The sequence below is a fragment of the Orcinus orca genome, chromosome 1 (assembly GCF_937001465.1).
Source record: "Orcinus orca chromosome 1, mOrcOrc1.1, whole genome shotgun sequence".
Taxonomy (NCBI): Eukaryota; Metazoa; Chordata; class Mammalia; order Artiodactyla; family Delphinidae; genus Orcinus; species Orcinus orca.
This window is the reverse complement of record NC_064559.1, coordinates 125,062,470-125,072,439: the sequence shown is the minus strand read 5'-3', so window position 1 is coordinate 125,072,439 and position 9,970 is coordinate 125,062,470. Positions and strand designations below refer to the sequence as shown.

At 38.7% G+C, this 9,970-nt stretch overlaps 1 long non-coding RNA gene across 1 annotated transcript in view; it reads right to left on the bottom strand.

The window, feature by feature from the left end:
- Positions 1 to 489: 489 nt before the first annotated feature.
- LOC117202456 (uncharacterized) overlaps positions 490 to 9,970 on the bottom strand; it is a 57,345-nt gene continuing 47,864 nt past the window's right edge. The window contains exons 3-4 of the long non-coding RNA XR_004484802.2: positions 6,051 to 6,143; positions 490 to 4,657 (exon numbers count right to left, since the gene is read on the bottom strand). This is a non-coding gene — a long non-coding RNA (uncharacterized LOC117202456). The remainder of the gene's footprint in view (positions 4,658 to 6,050; positions 6,144 to 9,970) is intronic.

Here is a 9,970-nt window from a genome sequence, read left to right as displayed (position 1 = left end):
TTTCATTTCTTTCATCAGTGTCTTATAGTTTTCTGCATACAGGTCTTTTATCTCCTTAGGCAGGGTTTATTCCTAGGTATTTTATTCTTTTTGTTGCAGTGGTAAATAGGAGTGTTTCCCTAATTTCTCTTTCAGATTTTTCATCATGAGTGTATAGGAATGCAAGAGATTTCTCTGCATTAATTTTGTATCCTGCTACTTTACCAATTCATTGATTAGCTCTAGTAGTTTTCTGGTAGCATTTTTAGGATTCTCTATGTATAGTACCATGTCATCCGCAAACAGTGACAGTTTTACTTCTTCTTTTCCGATTTGGATTCCTTTTACTTCTTTTTCTTCTCTGATTGCTGTGGCTAAAACTTCCAAAACTATGTTGAATAATAGTGGTGAGAGTGGGCGACCTTGTCTTGTTCCTGATCTTAGTGGAAGTGGTTTCAGTTTTTCACCATTGAGAACAATGTTGGCTGTGGGTTTGCCATATATGGCCTTTATTATGTTGAGGTACGTTCCCTCTATGCCTACTTTCTGGACGGTTTTTATCATCAATGGGTGTTGAACTTTGTCAAAAGCTTTTCTGCATCTATTGAGATGATCATATTGTTTTTATCCTTCAATTTGTTAATACAGTGTTTCACATTGATTGATTTGCATATATTGAAGAATCCTTGCATTCCTGGGATAAACCCCACTTGATCATGGTGTGTGATCCTTTTAATCAACATATGAATTTTGAGGGGACATAAACATTCAGTCCATTGCAGGCAAGATCTATACATTAAATAAAATAGTTGATGCTAAAGGTAGAGGTGAAAGTTCACCTGATTCTTATGAACTGGTAGGTACACTTAGAAATAATCTAAGTGGAAAAATCTCTAAGCCTTTGAACAACCTCAATCTCTATTTTCAACCAGAAGATAAAAGTGTATTATTTCTTGACAATCTAAACTATAATGATTTTAGTGCAAAATTGTATTTGTCATTTCTATATTTTATAGCAATTACAGTAAATATAGCTATAAATTTCAATTGCAAATTTGAGCTGTGTTGAGGAGGTATCTATGTACCTATCATGTCCTCAGCGCCCTCCTGTGAGGAAAACAACTGTAGAGAATGTCTTCTATTAAAGCTGTTTTGTCATGTGACCTCTCTGTATGGGTCACAGCTGGTTGAACTAGAATGCCCAGAGAAAGAATTCACAGACGCCTACTCCTGAGTGGATGATAAAATAGCCAGGTCACAGGAATTGCTATTTGGTCTTGGACCTATTGTGGTTTTTGTTTGTTTGTTTGTTTTGTTTGTTGTTGTTGTTGTTGTTTGCAGTAAATGGGCCTCTCACTGTTGTGGCCTCTCCTGTTGTGGAGAACAGGCTCTGGATGCACAGGCTCAGCAGCCATGGCCCACGGGCCCAGCCGCTCCGCGGCATGTGGGATCTTCCCGGACCGGGGCATGAACCCGTGTCCCCTGCATCTGCAAGCAGACTCTCAACCACTGCACCACCAGGGAAGCCCGGTCCTATTGTTGAATCTTGAAAAATGTTCCAATTTTCCATAGACCTGATTTCATTGTGAAATTTGGAAAACAGTTTTCTATGCCTCCTCATTTCTCCATGCATACTTAAAGAAAATCCCTACTACTTGAAGGAGACAATTCACCAGAGCCTAACTAGCAATGTGTTCATCACTATTACCATAATTTTTAACCACTAATAGGAAGAACTTTTAAAATCTGCATTTAAAGCCGTGGTACACATGATCCAGCAATCCCACTCCTGGGCATATATCCAGAGAAAACTCTAATTCGAAAAGATACATGCACCCCAATATTCACTGCAGCACTGTTTACAATAGCCAGGACATGGAAGCAACCTAAATGCCCACTGACAGATGAAAGGATAAAGAAGATGTGGTATGTACATATACAATGTAATACTACTCAGCCATAAAAAAGAATGAAATACTACCATTTGCAGCAACATGGATGGACCTAGAGATTATCATACTAACTGAAGTAAGTCAGAAAGAGAAAGACAAATACCATATATCACTTATATGTGGAATCTAAAATATGACACAAATGAACTTATTTACAAAACAGAAACAGACCCACAGACATAGAGAACAGACTTGTGGTTGTCAAGGGAAATGGTGGTGGGAGAGGGATGGATTGGGAGTTTGGTATTAGCAGATACAAACTATTATATATAGAATGGGGGTAAACAACAAGGGCCTACTGTATGGCACAGGGACCTATATTCAATATCCTGTAATAGAACATAGTGGAAAAGAAAATAATAAATAAATAAAGCCATGGCAACAACAATAAAAAAATACTCCTAAAAATAGCTTAGCAATTTTATATGGTCTGTAAGTCTACCATAAATAATCAGTAAAAACTTTCCATACTATAGGAAAGTCCTGAGAACAACTAGGTTATCACTTCTCTCTCTGTGTGATCTGAAACAAACAGAATGGGTTTAAGTCTGGTTCTGCTCTTACTAAACAGGTACCTTGAACAAGTTACTTTGCCTGTCTGATCCCAAATGTTCTCACCTTTAAAATGGGCAAAAATTAGTTCTTATCTCATAGGATTATTATAGGGTGAAAGAGATAAGATCTGTAAAGCAGTGAAAACAACTCTTAGAACATAGTTAATACATTTTTTTTCTTTTCTTTTGAACTTCTTAGTCTCTAGGACTGGCTACTAAGCAACTACAACCACCACGAACAACAAATGTGTTCTCTGACATATCTCACTGGAGTCTTCATTCTGAAGCACATTAAAAAATGGTCCCCTTTCCCTGAATTCTCCAATTCTTCACCACCTCCCCTCCCCGCCACGTCTCCACATTCCTAAAGTGAGCTGCAGGACCAGTGTATGGAGAAGAGTGCGAATGTAAAAGGTACCGTCTGATAGAAAGGCTCTTCCTCCCTCCCCTGGATAGTGGCAGGGATTTATGTACTCAAAAGTTGAGGCAACAGGAAGTTAGATTAGGATATGCCCATTTCATCACAGGATCATTCAGTCAGTTTCTGAAATTTCCTGGTCTCTGCATGTACCCTATTTCTAGATCCACAACCATGGTTCCTTTCAAATGTGTACAAAATGTCATAGCAATAAATAAAAACCCAACTGCCCCTGGCTGCCATTTCTACCTAAGGGACATGGTTAGATATAGGAAATGAAACTCTGGCTGACAGGCGGTCAAAGGATCATTTATTTTCATTCTCTGCACATAAAAGAAAGAGCTTATGAACCTATGAAACATGCCAATATGTACATTAAAATAAAATCTTCCCCATTAGAAGTTTGACTTTCAAAGCAATGGAAAGGTCATGTATCAAAATTAAGCAGGTGCAAAGAATCTCAAGACATCAACAATTCAACTCTAGAAACCTGAAATGGTTCAATAAAATGAAATATCCATATTTCATTCACCAAGTGAAAAATATTTTTGACTCACCACAGACAATGGATGATTGACAAGCCAGCTAACAAGTGAAGCCTGAGACTTGAAGAAGCAAGTCAAATTACCTTGAGTTATAAGTGATATGGAATGAAAAACCACAAGTTAGTCTTAGGAAACAGATGCGGGGGTGGAATTTAGCCAGTTTCTTAATGTAGTAGAAACACCTTCTTGGTGGGGCATAAGTAAGGGGCAGAGTGAGGAAATCTGTACAGACTTCAGAGTTAGAAACCGGGTACATTTTCTTTGGCCTGGTAAAATGTGATAGGGTGATTTTTTAAAAATTACTAATCTCATATCAAAGGAATGAAAGATGATTCTTCACACACCTCTGCCCCCCTAAAAAGAAGTCCATTAGACCTTGCTGCTCGCTGCTAAGGAGCTAGTTAAACATTTTTTTGTTGTTAAAGACAAAAAACGTTGGTAAGACATGATTGAAAGTAGAACTACTTTGGAGAAAACTCCCACTAAGACCTCTATGTGGAAAGATCTGGTCCATGGATCTCATCAAATATTTATACAAGTCAAGTCAGTAATAATAAAGAAATAATAAAGAAATAAAGCAATAATAATATAAAATAAAAACACCTACAAAGCACTTACTATGTGCTAGATATGGTTCTAAGTGTCACACATACACTAATTCAGTTAATCCTTACAACACCTTTATGAGGTAGGTGTCTCTTATGTATTCGCAATGTAAAGGTGGGGAAACTGAAATACAGAAAGGCTAAACAACTTGACCAAGCCGTACAGCTAGTAAGTGGTGGAGCTTGGATTTAAACTTGGACAATCTGATTTTTGGAGTTGGGAGGTGAACCACAAATGTAGGAAAAGCAACAGTGAAAGAATGATGACACAGATGCTCAGTTGTATTGTTGGGAAACAGTAGGGAGTAGTGGAGACTAGCAATTGGAGAAGAATCCCATCTGTGAATCAAATTCAATCCTTAGAGCACTGGTTTGCAGCCTCAGGCCTTACGAAGACAAGGACTGCCTTGCCGAAACAGGACATGGTAGAAGCTGTAGCCTTGAGAATTGAGCAGGGTAGTAGTTCAAAGCCTCGTGGTAGCTTGATTCCCAAAGACTGAGGAGCTGGATAAAAGTGGGTTTTGTGGAGTGGCATTCACTGGCCTATTTATTCATGGCATCATGAAAAGGACAGGATCTAGGACATCGACAGCTACACGAATTCCTGTGGAAATGGAGACAAATAGAGCCTTGGCAAAAGTTCCTAGAACAGCACTTGGTTCTTGAGAAAGGATGCTACCTGCAGAGCCAGACACTTTCAAAAATATCTTACGATCAGACAAAAATCAATGCCCGTGGTGATGTCCAGAAACGGAGAGCCAGGGATTGCTCTTATTTTTCCTGGATTGTGTAAATCACAGGTTTGGACTAACCCAAGACATAGGGAAGGACTTGTGAAAAATGAGTGATATTAGACTTCATCCTTGGACAGTGAAAAATAGAAAAAAAAACTCCAGTAGGGCAAGACCTTGTCTGCCTGCTTTTCCAACAATATCCCCATAATTGAACACGTCTGGCATATAATGGCCGTTAAATGATTATTTGTTGAATAAATAAACCAGATTTAATTTCACCTAAAAAAAGGCTCTGTGATATTTCTTACATCTCAAGTTTTAGAGCAATTCTTCCTCTACTTATTGCCGATTTATAAATTATTTTTAAGCTGAAAGGGACTTCTGGAATTAACCCTATATTTTATGGATGAGGAAACTGAATGACCCAAGAACTCAGCCAGTTAGTAGGGGAGCTAAGACTAAAGACTCACCCAATCCTTCCTCACTCTCACAATATCACTATATACTTTCCTTCTCAGAAGATCTCATGGGATCAAAATAAAACTGCTGGTTGAGTCACAAAACTTCAGACAATTACTGTCCTTTTGCATTACATACTTTCCACTCACCCACACTATTGGGGTCATATAAAAGTAATTTCCACTTTCTATACATGTCCTTTGTGGCCTCACCTTCAACTTTCACACATGCCATTTACTTCTACCCAGAATGCTTTCCCACACTACTTCCTTTATAGGAAAAAGTCCCTCTTGGAGCTCAAACTTTTCTCACCATGGAGTCTTCCTTAACTACATAATTCTTTCATTGAAAGTTTACCCAATTACAACCGAGAGCCACCATCTGGCCAAAGGGCCCTCCCCACGTTCTAAGAGGCAATTAGGGTCACTCACTCAAAACTACGTTAAGTGAAACAACTTTTCTGTATAGATAATTCATTCAGTTGTTTTTTTGCTTGTAATTCAGTAAGCAGACATTTCAGAGCACAAGTCTCTTACCAATAAATTCTAGTGAATCCATGTTTTGTTTATTTTTAACTCACTTGGGTGGGGCTAATCATTTTTTTTTTCCTTGATTGAAGTTTTAGTGTTTTAGCCTTTTCTTACTCAGAGGTATGAGAACTCTTCCTCCCCAGTTGGTTTTAAAGGAAACTTCTGGAGACAAGAAGAAAGCCACAGAAGTGGAGGTGCTAAAATATAAAATCGCAGTTAGAAGTCACATCACCATCATGGTAGCGTAAGATGGCCCGCATTGTTTGGTCCCCACCTCAAAGGAGCAGTGTGACTCCAGCTGTGACACCATCTCCCAAGGTGGTACAGCTTGGAGCCAAGAAAGATATTCCTCAGCCTGTGATTTATCCTGTAAAGGAAAAGGAGGGCATGTGAGTAAGCACCCAACTTCCCCAGCTGTGTGGGAAGCTACCAAAGGAGGCCATCTCTCTCTTGCCCTGTCTAGAGTGCTAAATCCAGAGCTCCATTAGGGGGGCGGGGGGGGGCAGAAAGAGTCTGGGAGAGCAGCACAGAGGAATCTCAGAGACTTCAGCTGTCAGGTAGAGGGAAAATGGGAAGCTAGCGGCAAGTTTTGAGCGTAGAAATGACACGACTGCTAAGAAGAAACTCACAGTGGGCAAGAGAACAGAAGAGAGAACAGTTAGGAAGCTACTGCAATAATCCTCAAGCAATAGCTGTTTGTTGCCTGGTTTATAATGACAGCAGTGGTGACAATGAGAAATGGTCAGATTCTGGATATTCTCTGAAGGCAAGGCTAAGAGGCAATGCTAAATGATTACATACAGCATGTCAGAGAAAACAGCTTCAAGAATGACTCCAAGGCTTTGGGCTGGAGCGAGTGGTATGATGGAGATGTCACAAGTAGCCTGTGGAAGAAGTCCTGGGGCAAAAGTCAAGTGCTCGGCTTTGGACATATCACATTTAAAATGATTATCAGATCTTTAAGTTGAAACGTCAAATAGGCGGTTAGATACGCGTCTGGATTCAGGGGAAGTATCCAGGTTATAGCTACAAACTGTTTAGTCATCAGTGTACAGATTGTTTTTAAGTCCATCAGAGTTGTTAAGACCTTGAGCACAGAGAGAAAAGAAAGTTCAAGTGTAAGTTCTAGAGCACTACTACGCTAAGTTTGGTAAGATGAGGCAGAACCAGCAAAAGAAACGGAAAATGAAGGGTCACTGAGATGAGAGAAAAACCAGAAGTGTGCAGTGTCCTAGAGGTCGAGAGAAAAAAGGAGTAATCAATGGTACCAGTGCTGAAGATACATTAATAAGCTGAGTACTGAAAAGTGACCATTGGATTTAGAAACCTAGAAATCATTGGCAGAGGTTGGGTGGAATGACGGAGGCAAAAACCTATTGCAGTGGATTCAAGAGAGACTGGGAGGAGAGACACAAAATATAGAATGATATTTCAGAGGACTTTTCTCCAAAGGGAAGTGGAGGAATGGGGCAGTAATTTGAGAGTGAATGGGGTCAGGACAAAGTTTTTCGTAATCTAAAGAATTAACTGCATGAATATTGGTGAAAGGTGTTGCTTTGAATTTATATAGAAATTAAAATTTCCCTTGATAATTAGGAGTTAATTTTTATCTGATTCATCTTGAATAGCTATGTTTAAAATTGGCCTACACTTTCTTAACAAGAAGACAAAGTTGTGGAATCAGTTCAGTTTAGGGATGCAGAGTAGTGTTAACATAATTCTAATTGGATAAAGTCCTCAATTAAATATTTCCTTTAATATTTTAACTTGAATGTAAAGAAATTATTATTGTTTCCTTTGATCATTACAGATTATTCGATTTTTTTTAAACTTAGTGTAGAGTCTAGAGTAGATATAAACACCACAGAACATAAAACTGGGACAATAAGCAGAGGATAAAAGGTTAATACCTCTAACAATATGAACACATGTACTGAAAGTGCTATAGAATTTACTGAGACATATTAATCAGTAACTTCTATATTTTTCATGTTAACTTTTATGAGGAAATGATTCTTGGCTTATATCAAAAATGACTATGAATTAATTTTAATTATATTGAGTTATATATTAAGGTGTGAGAATAGAAACATTCAAAATTGCTGTGGTGTGCAGGCTGCTCTAGCATATGAATGGTATGCAACTGAATTTATGAATTATCTTAGTAGAATAAATGGAATTCTCAGTTCTGAATTTGACTGACTTCTGTGATGTGTTTCTTAAGAATGTACATGTCGGTATGGTATGTGGCAGACACCAATGGGCTGTTTGCCAAAATCATTCTTCCTTTAATTTTAGTGCCAGAATCCCCCAAATTTAGCTAAGCACACAGCAGTTCAAAATGTAGACATTTTCCCTCTCTTCGTGCAGCTAGGTGTGGCCATGTGACTGAGAGCTGGTCTGTGTGAAAGTGATAAGAGGCATCTTCTAGGAAGCGTTCTTGAAGAGAGGGTGCTTGCCTTGATTTATCCGTTTCTACTTTCTGACTGGACTGTAGCCCTACTGGACCATCCAGTAAACTTGAGAATGCTAACTATGCATAAGAAAGGTAGCAAGGAGATAGAAGCCCAGATTTTTCCCTAACCCTACAGAATGCCATTCAGTCCTATGCTGTCTCTTCCAAATTTCTCAAATGCAAGAGAGAAATATACTGTTCAAGTCACTATTAGTTGATGCTTCTCTCTTGACCATGTTACATGGGATAATATAGGCAGGCCCAGAAATTAATAGCTTTGAATGGTGTGAAGTAAAAATAGGGGACAGCAGTCCCAGGAATAATGACTGAGAAACTTTTTAGAAAGAGAAATGATGACTACACAGATTCATATGTGGGATAATTGTCTGAAAGAATCTCTTTCTCTCTGGTTTTATCTAAGATGTTTATTTATTAAAGCAATGACTAGAAAGGCATCTGTGCTGTCTTAAGGCCCGTTCATGACCACCCATCTCCAAATAAGAACAAATGCTCAAGCTTCCCTAGTGGCGCAGTGATTAAGAATCCACCTGCCAATGCAGGGGACACGGGTTCGAGCCCTGGTCCGGGAAAATCCCACATGCTGCAGAGCAACTAAGCCTGTGCGCCATAACTACTGAGCCTGTGCTCCTAGAGCCTGTGCTCTGCAACAAGAGAAGACATTGCAATGAGAAGCCTGTGCACCGCAAGGAAGAGTAGCCCCCTCTCGTCACAACTAGAGAAAGCCGGTGCGGAGCAACGAAGACCCAAGGCAGCCGATAAATAAATTAATTAATTAAATAAATCTATTATTTAAAAAAAAAGAACAAATGCTTTATGAATATCCTTGTACCCTGCATGCAAAACATAACTTTGTCCCTTACTAACGGAGTTCAAGCGCCCAAACAAAAGTGAAACCATGAATATTGGTTGAGCAAGAGGATAGATCGTTAGCTGTAGTGATAATTGTCTTGAAAGAAATTTATTCACAGTATATTAGAGAATACTATCAGGCTACTATAAGAAGAAGAAAGAATTTAATAACTCTTACTAAGAGAAATATCTTTGATAAAAGAGACAAAAGATAGGAAATATGATCCAAGAAGGAAACTGATGATAAGTTTCCACAAAGAAAAACTACTTGTCATATAATGCTTTTTGAACCACATAAATAAAAAGGGACGCCAAATCAAGATTTTTCTATAACTTCCAAAGCCAATATTTTTTTGTCTTTTCTTCTTTTATTGTTTTTATTCAAAAGTAAAGATGTTCCTCTTATGGTAGTGAGCACTGTGGGTGGAACAGTGTTAATTCTGGCAACTTTGTGTGAACTTGAGAACATGAAAGGAAATAGAATAATTGTCCACATTTGACTCTATTTCACTCCCACTTGAGTGGTGAAAGAGGCAAGGGGTGGGGAGGGGGGCATGGATGTGAGGGTATATAGCCAAATTTCTGCTTCTGCATTTCAGGCATAGATCACAAGAACCCGGTTTTACTTCCATCAGTTGGAAGCGTAAAATACAAGTATATACTAAGAGAGGTGACTACCACAGGCACAGACCTAATACAATTAAACATAATCTATAAGTATTATTGGATCCAGTAGAATGAGCAGCTATGCTACTGGAAGATGAGGCTGGTAGGAAGACCCTGTAACAGGAATATGCAAAGGCACTAAGGAAGATGCACAGACGGTAACTCTAATAACAACAAAACACAAACCCAGTTCAGTTTCTGAC